Source organism: Lagenorhynchus albirostris, chromosome 5 (assembly GCF_949774975.1).
Source record: "Lagenorhynchus albirostris chromosome 5, mLagAlb1.1, whole genome shotgun sequence".
NCBI lineage: Eukaryota > Metazoa > Chordata > Mammalia > Artiodactyla > Delphinidae > Lagenorhynchus > Lagenorhynchus albirostris.
Window position 1 is genome coordinate 59,679,213 of NC_083099.1, and position 13,943 is coordinate 59,693,155.

The following is a 13,943-nucleotide window of genomic DNA, read 5'->3' on the forward strand; positions in this document are numbered from 1 at the left end:
ATGGTGTTCTCATTAATAGGTCTGGGCGTTATTCTTACAGCCTTGGAGCTCTATCATAAATTTATCTTGCTAGTTGAAAGCTTTTGTGAAACTGATTCAGGCTTCTTAATACACTGAATTGTCCTTCTACAGCAGCATGCTAAGCCGAACAAAATAGCCAATAATAATGCTCATGCTAATTTTAACTCCCTGGTCTTTTTTAATCATTTGTCCAAGGATCCAAAGTAAACAGTTACTCTTCTCCCTGGTATAGTCAAAAAGCCAGATATTTCAGTCACTGGAATTCCTTTTCCATTCTAGCTCCTTATTGCCCTCCCTAATCTGAGGAACCAATTTTAAACATGCTGACCATGACATCTGATTTAACCCACATTTCATCTGTTGAGTTCTATCTCTGTCTCGTATGGCTTCATTAGACACCTGTCCCCTGTACATTATTGGAAGCCACAATGCAACGCAACATTAGATTCTTTAGCTATAGAAAAGCTTTTTCTTTAAAAAAAAAAAAATATATATATATATATATATATTTAGTTTTCACAAGCAGAGTCCTTTCCTCTGATCAGCTTTTGACAAATACTCATAAAATCATATTGGCAATGCTGGTAAGCCTTGCCAAGAGAAACCAAGGAGATCCTAATTTTGGAATCTTGAAATCTTTTGGCATCTCTGAATTTGAAAGATGATCTCGGTGGTGAACTTATAACAGTGTGTTCTAATCTTCTTTGGGTCTATGACATGATTATGAATGTACTAGGACACATCTGAAGGGTGTTTCCCTTCCCTACCCTGCCAGTCCTCCACCAGCCCAGACAACTGTTTTGATGTAATATTTTCTACCCTTAACACTTACCAGGGTGGATAATGGAAAAGCAATGCAAAGGGAAGCTGAACTCAAATTGTTCTTTGTCTATTAAACTGTATTTCAACATATTATACATCAATTATACTTCAATTTAAAGAAAAGAATAAAGGCTGAATCTAAAAAAAAAAACTTTCAATAGCCATAGTATCCAATGTATTATAATTGGTATTATAATTGCTTACTTAATTTTATTTTGTTGTATTTGCTTTCCCTTTAGACCATAAGTTCTGGTGATGCCTACCCACTATTTAACATAGTGCTTATAACAAAGTAGGTGATGAATAATAATTTATTAGATGAATGAATAATCTCTCCCAATCCTGACTCCCATCTTCAACAACAAAATTAACTACTCAAGAGGGAGGTCATCAAGAGGAGGGATATGTGAGTCAATCCAAGAAAATACAGTCCACCAGTGTTAAGAAAATACAGTCCACCAGTGCTAGGCACTGTTCAGTCTCTGGGATGTGACTCAATCCCCAGTATCACCCACAATAAAGATGTTTCCACAATGTCAAATGGGTGCTAGTGAAGTAAAATGTTAAAATAAGTTATGCTGGATCAATGGCAAGGAATTCTGTCACACGTTTTGTTATTTTAAAATCAAACAGCTGCTGCCACCTTTTATTATCAGTAATCGTGCCTCTAGCAATTGCTCCTTCCTCCGCATAATAGCTAAGGCTTATTGAATGCAGACAGGTGATGAAACTGTCTTATGCACTTCGTATTAATGAATTATCACTTTAATCTTGATAATGTTGTAAGGTAGAGATAATTATTAAGCACATTCTATAAATTAGAAAATAAAGCAATAACGTAAAAATAAATTATCTAAGGTTTAAAAACACGTAAGTGATGGAGCCAGAATTCAGATCTGCTTCTATATGAAACCAGAATCCAAGCTCTTACCTACTAAACTCTATCACTACTGGTTAAAATTTAGGATTACCAGGTTTATTTTAGTTTAATTCCATTGTTTTCAGAGAATATACCTTATATGATTTCAATTAATTATAACTTTCTAAGTTTCGTTTTATAAGCCAGGATATCGTTTACCTTAGTCAATGTTCCTGGTGCACTTGAAGAAAATGTATACTCTGCTGTTGTTGGGTGGAGTTCACTGTGAATGTTAATTAAATCCAGTTGGTTGATGGTGTTTTTTAGTTCTATGTTTTTGCTAATTTGCTCTTACCTGGTCTACCAATTATTCTTCTGTTCTACCAATATTTCTTCTATTCTTATACACAATATCAGGAACTCTGCTAAGTAGTTTAACATTTATTACTCAGAATAATCTATTACTATAGGTATTATTATTGTCTCCATTTTACAGAGGGGAAAACTGAGGCTAAAATGTTGCTTTACTTGCCCAAATTCACAGAGTAAGTAAGTGCAGCTGGGCTGGGATTTGAATCCAGTCTCTCATAGTCTAAACTTCCTGCTCCTAATCAGTATCCTACAATGATTATTTGCTCAGTGAAAATACTTTTGATCAAGTCTTTTAATAGCAATGTAATATTTACTAAAGAAAAATATTTCTTTCTTTTATAAATTGCACATTGTAGAAAGGCCTTTTGAAGGAGGACAGTTGGATTGAAAATTCAAGGTATTTTAGTCTTTTAAATAAGGGCCCAAGAGCTTACATCTTTAGTCTGAGGCATAAATACGGCTTTTTTCAAAGAGAAAATAGCAAAACATTCTGGAGATTGGCAGCACTCCACTGAGAGTCCTAAGGACCGCATTTCCAACATTAATGCAGGGCACTCTGACCTTGCTCTGAAACATTGGACAGGGCACAAACCAAGGGCTGCAAAGCTGTATCTTGTAAAAATGGAATGGAACAAGCCAGAGCCTTGAAAGAGAGGTAAGCAAATATTGAGGTCAAGAACCCTATGTAAGTGTTATTCCAAATTCAATCCAACATTTGGAAATCAAGTTCTCTATTACTTAAGACTGACAATGATCTTACACTTCTTGAGGCCAATTCATAGAATAATAAGGTGTCATAAGCACCAGGGATACAAGCGTTCATTATAAGATGGTTCACCTGTGATGAAAGAAAAGTTCCGAAGAATCGGGACTACTTTCCTTTGTTCAGAAAAAATTAGAGTTCATCTTAGGAACTGTACTTTCTCTGTTAAAGGGACTGTGTTGAATTTGAATATACTATGAATCAATAAAACTGTTTTCACCTTTCTGGAAGGTAGTAGAACTATAGTGTACAGTTATTTTATGCCCTTTCTGATAACACACAAAACTTATTATTTGTACCACATGCTTCATGTCTTGAATATATGCAGCTTAAATATCTCATTTATACTGTTCTTTAATTTCCCCATCTTTGTTGGTCTGGGCTTCTTAAGCTCTTCATGAGAGAATGAGTCAGATTATTTCTTCTGCAGTGAAACATATGAATATTCACATTAAGCAGAATAAATAGACTATAAATAGTCAGTTCAAGTCAAATTTTATTACAGATTAGTTACAAAAAAACTTTTGTTTTTTTAAAATATTTTTGAGTTTAGGAATTATATATACCAGTTTACAGACCTGTAATATCAATACTATGATAGAAAGGAGCTTTATTTGTCTATATTGAATAGAAGTTATATTTTTAAATTAAGCAAATTACAATCCTAGGCTTAAGAATATACATGTGCATATATATGTGTACAAATTGCCAACATATATTAAAATAACTTTCTTATCTAAAGCCTTAAATAGAGCATATATATGCATTCACAATATTGAATCAGATATCTGTTTTGAGAATGTTGATGCTATGAGCACATAATAATCTATTACATCCATATATTACTTTATATTTTGTCAAGAACTTTTATATTTACCATTGTATTAATCTTCACATTCTGTGAAGTAATTCTATGAAGTAAACAAGGCAGGAATTATTACTTTTTTAAAACAAATCACATGGAGTTTTATCTGGTTACCAAAGGAAGCCATTCTTGCAAATAATGTGAAAGATAACAGAAGAAAGAAAAAGTTGGGGGTTTCTCCCTTTGTTTTATGAAAAAAGACAATTGAGAGTCAGAGAGGTTCATTGGCTGATTCTGGGTCTATTAACTAGAAGGTGGTAGAGCTGGAGGTAAAATCTAGTCTGACTCCAAGACTTGTGGATTTTATTCTTTCATCAATATATAGTGAGTGCCAATACAGTCAGGCTCTCTGATACCATATCCATTATACCACAGTGCCTCTTAAGAAACAGAAGACACAGAATTCCACAGTTTAAAACATCTGTAGGAATACAATGAATATAACAAGACCACATTGTTAGCAGAATTACTTATTTTCATTTTAGGGGGAATGTTTAATTTGTTAATTAAAATAAAAACTTCCTTCCCAAAACTCTGTTAAAACTATTTGGGGGGGTACCTTGAACCCAACCAAAACTTCAGTAGTCGCTGGGGGCTTGCACACTAATGTAGATTGGCAGACAAATGGTATTACAAACTTCCAGTTATAAGATAAGTAAGTACTAGGGATGTAATGTACAACATGATAAATATAATGAACACTGATGTATGTTATGTATGAAAGCTGTTAAGTGAGTAAATCCTAAGAATTCTCATCGCATGCAAAAAATTTTTTTCTATTTCTTTAATTTTGTAAATATATGAGAGGATGGATGTTCACTAAACTTATTGTGATTATCATTTCATAATGTATTTAAGTAAAATCATTATGCTGTACACCTTAAACTTATACAGTGCTATATGTCAATTATATCTCAATAAAACTGGAAGAGAAAAAATTAAAATTTTATTTTAAAAAATCTGAAACAAAATGAATTGATCCAGGCAATGAGTTGATGACATAATTACATAGAAAATTACTTCAAATGAATTAAAAACACAATAATTTCATTTGCCTAGTCAGATATACTCTGAGGACCAGAATAAATAAATGAAATGTAAAAAAATATCTTGAACGATTTTCAGTAATCATATAATAACACTGATTATGCTATTCTGAAACTATTATACACAATCTAGGATAGACAAAACTAATCATGTTTATGCCATTAAGAAACAATATTTTGGGACTTCCCTGGTGGTTCTGTGGTTAAGACTCTGCACTCCTGATGCAGGGGGCAGAGGGTCAATCCCTGGTGGGGTAACTAAGATCTCACATGCACCATGGCGAGGCCTAAAAAGAAAAGAAAAAAGAAAAGAAAAAAAAAGGGAAACAATATTTTTTACAGTAGTAGAAAATGGCATCAATATAAAATCAAAGAAGTTAAGTATAAATATTGTAATCTTAAATTTAAAATATTGTGAACTTGTATTTTCTTTTAAACAATATTTATGTATTTCCCAGCTCTGTACACTGAACAATGACCAATGCAGCATCAGTAAACATTCCTAAAATCCAGATTGTGATCTCTAAGTATTATTTCCCAATACTGGGCTCCTCGGAGAAATGGATAATTTGAGTTCTGGAGCAAAAGATGTCTAAGATGGTCTTGAAATATCTTATACAAGAAAACAATGAGACTACCAAAGACTGCTGAAGTTTGTCAAAAGGATTCAGGAGCCAAATTGATGAAGTTCCTACTAGTCAAAAAGTGGCAGAATTTTGAGTAAAGATAATTACTGCAATGGATTGAAACATATAAAAACATTTTAAAAAGTTCAGTGATCACCCATGGAATATGATACAGAATCAGCTCATTATGCTGAAAACTGATGAAGAATAGAGTATTTTGTCTTTCTCACATGAAACTTACTGCTGGGTAACTAAAGATTGTGCGAGGAAGTTTCTCTTTAGAGAAGCATCTCAGCCAATAAATGAAGAAGCAATGATAGAATATTAACACTTTATAACCACTAATGGTATAATGGATCTATTCTAAACGATGACCATCACCAGCTATCAACATCACAAAAAAGAGAAGACAATCAGACTTTATGTGCTTCCTGGTGGAAGTGCCAATACTTCTCATGAAGTAGTCTTATAAAAAAGCAAACCTGAACATAAGCAAGCCAAGCCTTGAAATCTAACTATAAATTTATAAAAAGTACAGGAGACAAAGAGTAATTATTAGGTCAATGACTGTTTCTTCAACAAATATATTTCTGGGAAAAGAGAAGGCAAGGAAGGAACAGAAGGATTAAAAGAAACTTAAGAGACATATCAACAGTTGCTATATGTGGACTTTATCTGGATTCTGATGTAAATCAAGAGTAAAAAAAGAAAAATAATTATGAGCCAATTACCGATATTTTGATAAAGTTTTTAAAAAGAGTCCTTACTTTTTAGAGATGCATAAAAAAATATTTGTGCTTAAAATAGTATGGTATTTGAGATTCCTTCCATAATGATCTAGTTTGGGGTGTGGTGGAATGGGTAGGAATATAAATGAAACGAGATTGACCATGCTAATTGTTGAAGCCAGGTATTCTATTTTTGTACATGTTATAAATATTCCATATTAAAAAGTTAAAATTTTTTGTTTAAATGAGGGAGATGAAGATGCCATCTCCTGACATTGTAATATTATAAGGAGGACCAAATTGGGAGTGGGGAAGAGATATAGAAAGAGGGAGATTAATAATTTAACTTTCAGTTCTGAACATGGCTTGAAGTTCTGAGCGACATGCGAAAGAAGATACTGAATAGTCGAACAAGTATAAGGTTTGAACCTCAGAAGAGACATCTGGACTAGAGATCTATATTTAAGATTTATCAGCATAGGGGTGGGAATTGATACAATTACTTAGGGAGAGAATGTATTGCAGAATAAAAACAATAAAACCTACTGAATGTCTATTATGTACCAGGCACTATTCTGAATTCCTTAACTATATTCACTTAATCCTCACAATAACCCCAAGAAGTAGATATTACTATTATCTCATTTTTATGTATTAGGAAACTGAGGCATATAGGGTGTAAGTCTTGTCTACAGCGAGTTTAAGCACTGTAACCAGGATTTGGATTCTTGAAGACTGATTCTGTGTAAAAACAGAACATCCCAGGACTATGACCTGAGGAGCTCTGATATCTGGTAGAGAATAAGCCAGAAAAGTACTCTGAGAAAAGCCGCCAAGGAGATAATCACGAAATAGTTGAAAGCAGTGTCAATATAAACCAAAAAAAGAGAGCATGTTCAAGAAAGGGAGTGGCCAATGGTCTTGAATGGTGCTGAGGGGTCAAGGAAGATGTGTGCTGAAATTAATTCTATCGCTGATGGCCAGCTCAGCTCTGTCTCACATTAGTTTATTTCCATCAAGATACTTTTCAATAGTATGACTTATGGTGTGATTCTAACTTGATAAATAATAAAGAAGTTATAACTTCTACTGTTATATATATAATAACTTCTACTATAGCATATCTTGCCTTAAAATACGTGAAATACATAAATCCAAACACTCAAAATATAATTTAGAGAGAATTTTTCTGTGGTTAACAATAGAATTGCTTACTGAAATTATTCATCTTATGATTCTTTTATATGGGGATTTTTCCTAAGACGTTTAAAATGATTCAATTTTCAAATCAGTTGGACATGAAATTTTTAAAGACACATCTGATGTGCAACCTGCACTATGATTTTTATGTATTTTAGTGCTTGCTAGATTAGGAAGAATTTAAACTTTCAAGAAGAATGAAGCTTAAAATCTGTTAAATAAAAATGATTAGCTTTTCCCACTGCTGAAAGATTATCTTCTTTAAATTTTCAAATCTTATTTTCAGTTTCAGTGAATAAATTGTTAGCATTTATGTTCTTGGGTTCTTAAGGAGAATCTTCACATTCTCAGGAAATTTATTTGTCATATGGATAACTGTGAACTCCATTTTCATCTGCATATACACAGTTCTTGAGGAATTTTCAAGCACCAGTTACACTGTACATGGTGGAAAATGAGTTAAAGATATTCCTTTCAAATAATCTATTTGTAATCATCAGTGTAATATTAGCTTATGTTTTCACTTTGATGAAAGAAACATGTACCACAGAGTATTTTTTGGCTTGAATTTTTAAAACCTTAATAACAATTCTAGAAAATGGGAGATGATTACTTTCCCATCTATGTTTAAATGTTGGCCTAAAGATAAAGAAGCAATTATTAACCAGCTGGCTCTAATCTGAAAAAAAAATTAGAAGAAATTGATGTGGTGCTTGACATGAACTGCATTATCTGAGGAAGCCTATGAAAAGTAAATGTACTACTTCTCTTCCTTTGTATCTACGGTAAGAGAAAAGGAAATAGTAGATATATTGGAGTTGCCAACTACAGGAGCAGAGCAGGCTCATCATCTAGCACAGTGACAGATAGTGGGTGTTCAGTACACAGTGTAGAGCAAACAAATGAATAAATAAATAAATAACAAAGAACCTGCGTTTACACCCATAATGAGAAGCAGGAGGCAGTGTGTTAAATAATGATAGTCAGTTTGTACTGCACGGTTTTCAAGTGCCCCGCACTGTGAATAATTTTAATAGCCAAGATTCATTACTGCCTACCATGTGCTCTACTGCTTACCAGATTATTACTAATTGAAGCCTCAGTTGGTAGCATTATTATCATCATCATCTCTCACCATTTCATGTTACAAATGAGTACTCTGAAGCACAGAGAGGTTAAGTTATTTGCCCCAAATCAAAGAGCTGGTGAATGGCTGCTCTGGGCTTTGAAAAGCTTGTATTCAAAACCTGCTCATCTAGCCATCAGGCCATATTGCCTACATTTGGTATGGTTAAAAACTCTCTATTTATTGCATTTGCTAAAATCCTTCCAGTTCATCCAAACTCTCAGGGTATGTCTTAGTACTAAACTCTTTCAAGGGGGTCTGTGGGGCCTGTCTCTGCTACCAGCAGCCTTATCGCCACTCCTGGAATACAGTTGTCTTCCAGAATCACTGACTTTCAGAGCTGAGTAGCAGCACAGAGATCAGTATAAGGTAGTAGCCAAATACATGGGTTTTGGCCTCAGGCTGGATCCAAATCATGGCCTTGCCCCAGTATCAAGAATTTCTTAAAGTTCTGTTTATTATTATCCCACCTTGGAAAAAGAGGCAAGTATAGTGAGAAGAAAATAGTTGCGTACTGCTTACCAGCTACTGATGATGTTGGTTCAAGTTTCTACTTTTACTAAACTCTGTCTCAGTCAGCAAAACAGGGCAATCTGGTCATTCAGGAGGGGGTCCCTGCTTCTAAAGAGTGAGCCTTGTTGTCAATGATTCCTTACTTCTGATGAAGCAACTTTGAGAAAAGGAGCAGTGACAAGCTATCCCAATCTTCTGACAACAGAAGGGGAAAAGTCAAGATCATATTAGTACTAAAATCTAGTCTCATGGCTTTCTAAATGCAATCTGCATACTCCTGGGGTCTCCAAGACACTTACAGGAAGTCTGCAAGGCCTAAAATACTTTAATAATAAAACTAAGATGTTATTAGGAATACCCTGGTGGTCCAGTGGTTAGGATTCTGGGTTTTCACTACTTGGGGCCCAGGTTCAATCCCTGATCGGGGAACTAAGATGTCTCAAGTGGTGTGGCTAAATAAACAAAAAAAAACTAAGGTGTTATTTTTCTTCTTCATTAGGTTAATATTTACTAGTGGTGCAAAAGCAATGGTGGGTAAAACCGTTGGTCTCTTAGGAAGAATCAAAGCAATGACACAAAACTACACTGGTAGTTACATCCTTCATCATCATGCACTCTCAATAAAAATAAAATGCCAGGTTCACTTAAGAATGTCCTTTACAGGGCTTCCCTGGTGGCGCAGTGGTTGAGAGTCCACCTGTCGATGCAGGGTACACGGGTTCGTGACCCGGTCCGGGAAGATCCCACATGTCACGGAGCGGCTGGGCCTCTGAGCCATGGCCGCTGAGCCTGCGCGTCCAGAGCTTTTGCTCTGCAACGGGAGAGGCCACAACAGTGAGAGGCCCGCATACCGCAAAAAATAAAAAAGAATGTCCTTTACAGAGAATTCCCTGGTGGTCCAGTGGTTAGGACTCTGCACTTTCACGGCCCAGGTTCAATCCCTGGTTGGAGAACTAAGATTCCACAAGCTTAGTTCCATGGCCAAAACCAAAACAGAACAAAAAATTGTTTGAAACCTGAAAAGAATGTCCTTTATAAATCAATAAAATGATTACTTTATTAAATCTATACATCTTATTAATGTTCTGTATAATGAAATGGGAAGTACACATAAAGCCCTTTGGCTGCATTCTGAAATAAGAAGTTGTCTCTAGGAAAAGAAATTCATGCAATTGAGTAACAAATAGAACTAGCTTATGTTTTCATGGAACATCATTTTTACTTGAAAAAAAGACTGGCAGACAAATGATGGATTATCAGATTGGGTATTTGGTACACTTTTCAATTTTTTTAATTAACAGGTAAGCCTGTCACTTAAAGGAAAACAACAGATGGTATTTTTGCCTCATAAAATTTGAGAGAAAATTAAAATTTGGAAAACTTGAGTCCACCATGGTGAACTTTACAATTTCTCAACAGTTAAAATCTTTTCTAATGAGATTCATGATGGTATTACCAGAAAATTTTTTTGGTATTGTATAATGAAATGGGTCAACATTCATAAGATCTGAATAAGTCAGGGAACAAATATTTTCCCAATGACCAATGAATAATGTTACAAAATCATGCATTAGTAAAAGATCCATTCCAAGTTTGAGATAGATCTGTAGATTTTAACACAACCAAGTACACAAAGTTAATTTATATGGTTTCAGATTCCACATTGCTATTAACCTTTAAGAAACTACTACTCATAAGGGTTTGGTATAGTATAAAAGATAAAACAGGGACAGATAGAACAAGTAAATTGCCCAATATCAGAAATAAATTGCTGAAGGCCTGAGATTAGAAACTTGGCTCCTAAATCCATACCTCCCAAGTAAACGTTTCTAATAATATTATCCTTGTCTTAGTGGTAGTTTGATCCTCAGTGGTAGTTATTAAGATCCTGAAGAAAGACATGGTTCCAACTTGATCTTTAATCAGAACATAAAAATTTAGAAAGAATTGTCCTACAAAATAATTTCCAACTTTTTAATGCTAAAATATGTTGAGGACTTCTACATTTAGTTCTTGTGTTTTGAGCATCCATTGACAAAATACTATAAAGAATTATATTCAGCCTATAGGCAATGTGCGGTATACATTTTGATTCAAGAAAACCGCTTTCAATGATCTAAATCCCACAAATTGGAACTCAAAGATCTTTATCTAAACCTTTGAAAGAGCTAATAACAGGGGTAGCCCTCAGATAAAGACTAACACAGCAGGCAATAATTTGTCCCGTCAGCTGTGGAGAAATCTGAATTATGTGTGTATGTGTGTGTACTTTATATTTTCTAACTCCTTGTTTAAAACTTCTTGTAACTTCTTGCTCTATGCATCCATTCTTTTCCTGAGTTCTTGGATCATCTTTACAGTCATTACTCTGAACTCTTTCTTGGGTAGATTGCCTATATCCACGTCACTTAGTTGTTCTTCTGGAGTTTTATTTTGTTCCTTTGTCTGGAATATATTCCTCTGTCATCTCATTTTATCTAAGTTTCTGCCTGTATTTTTATGTATGTGGAAGGTTAGTTATGTTCCTTGACCTTGGAGAAGTGGCCCTCTGTAGCGGATGTCCTATGTGTCCCAACAGTACACCCCCCTCTCGTCACCCAAGGACCAGGGACCAGCTGGTTCCAAGGGTAGGTTCTGACCTGTATTTGCAGACTTGGTTACCCAGGCGACCAGATCATAGTTTTTTTGCTTCTGGTGTCTGCCTCCCTGGTGGGTGAGGTTGGTGTAGAGGCTTATGCAGGCTTCCCGGTGGGAGGGGCCAGTGCCTGCTAGCTGGTGAGTGGGCAAGGCCAAGTCAAGGGGCGTGTCTAGAGGTGGCTGTGGGCTTAGGAAGTCTTTAGACAGCTTGTCTGCTGAGGGTGGTGTTGTGTTCACACCTGCTGGTTGTTTGGCCTGAGGTTTCCCAGCACTGGAGCCTACAAGCTGTTGGGTGGGGCTAGGTCTTGGAGCTAATTATCCAAGCAAGATGTCTGCCTCCAGCAGGAGTTCAGGTCGATGAACACTCCCCGATATTTCCATCACCATCTTTTATGACCCCAGAGAGAGCCACAGCAGCCCCCTGCCTTTTCAGGAGACCCTAGACCCTCTAAGACCAGCAGGTAGGTCTGGCTCAGGCTCTTATGAAGTCACTACTTTTGCCCTGGATCCTGGTGTGCAGGAGACCTTGTGTGCACGCTCCAAGAGTGGAGTCTCTGTTTCCCTCATTCCTGTGGAGCTCCTGCATTCAAACCCCACTGGCCTTCAAAGCCAAACGCTCTGGGGGCTCCTCCTCCCGATGCCAGATCCCAAGCTGAGGAGCCTGATGTGGGGCTCAGAACTCTCACTCCTGTGGAAGAACCTCTGCGATATAAGTATTTTCGTTTGTGGGTCGCCCACCCAGCAGGTATGAGATTCGATTATATCGCGAGTGCGCCGCTCCTACCATCTCTTTGGGCTTCTTCTTTATGTCTTTGGATGTAGAATATCTTTTTTGGTAGGTTCCAGTCTTTTTTATGGATGGCTGTTCAGCAATTAGTTGTGATTTGGGCATTTTCGTGAGAGGAGGTGAGCTGGAGGTCCTTCTACTCTGCCATCTGTCTCAAAACTTTGGCCAAAATGCATGATGCATGCACAAAAGATGGGTGCAGGCTATCTTTCTCTGCCATCAGCTCAGGCAAGTATTTCTCCTCTTCCTTAGTGCAGACTTCGGACCTTCCCCGGGAAGGCACAGGGTTCCCCACGGTCGGACACAGATTGCTGGGCAGCCCTCTCCCGCCCCGCACTGTGCACCTGCTGCAACCTCACGCCACCTGGCTGTCTAGCAGCTGTCCTTCCTGTATGTGTGTGTAGAAGGAGCAATTTTCCCAAGAGGAGTCTGTGTGATGACTTTCCAAAGTTATAGCTGCTTGGGATTGGTGGGAGAAATGGGACTCAATCTAATCTCCTTTGTGAAGACAGTATGACTCCGGCTTTAACCTGTGTTCCAGATACATCTCATTTCAACTTGAAAGATAAAAATGTACTGCATTATTCCATTGCCAAACCAAACCTGAAATCAAAACAAACAGAGATGCAGAATACAAATGGCTGTGCACAAATATGAGTTGTCAGTGTCTGGTCACATCCTGCCCAACATTTAGATTCAGAGAATTTCAGATTCAGCAGAAATCTTACACATCATCTTGCCAATCCTGTTTTGAAAGATGAGGAAACTGTGGCCCAGAAAATCTAAGTGTCTTGCTCAAGTTTTTACAGGGAGTTAAGGCTAGAGACAGGACTGAAAATCACAGGCTTTTTTCTATACCACAACTTAATCATCTAATTGCTTTTTTTCCTTGATTGTCAGTTCCCTATCTCTAAACCTAGACTGAGGGTTTCCTAACCACAACAAAAGGGACACAGCGTGCTAAAGAATTATTTAAGTAGAATTAAGGAATGCTATTTACTTAAAAAAAAAAAGATTTGTTAAATGCTACAAAGTTCATAATAGTCTAGTCATTTGTCACAGTTTCTTAGGTTTCAATTACAGGAAAACATTATTGCCACAGTCCACAAGTGCTATCCTAATTTTTCAGATTACTTCCTTAGAAAGTGTGCTTTTGATCTGCTCTTCCATAGAAGAATAAATGTGCAGACTTCAATGCTTAATAAAGTTGAAAGCTTCTCCCTGGGGTAACTGAAATTCTTATCAAAGGGGCGATAGACCTGGTTGCAGCTGCAACAAAGAAGTGCCATATAAAGCCAAGTGCAAAGCAGTTAAACATTATTGGTGGTATAGGGCCATTGAACACGGTCATATTAATTGGAATCTATTGCACAGGACATTCCACTACATGCTGGGCAAATGACCCTGAAAGTTTTGAGTTTCTCTGGTGTATAAAAAAAGTTCAGATGTAAAAATAATCATACAGATGGTGGATTCTCTATCCTTGAATGGGCATAGATACCCTGAGATCTAGGTGGCTGAAAATTTTCTTTTTTAAATAATGTCCTTTGAGTGAGTCACCATATATGCATCTTCTTT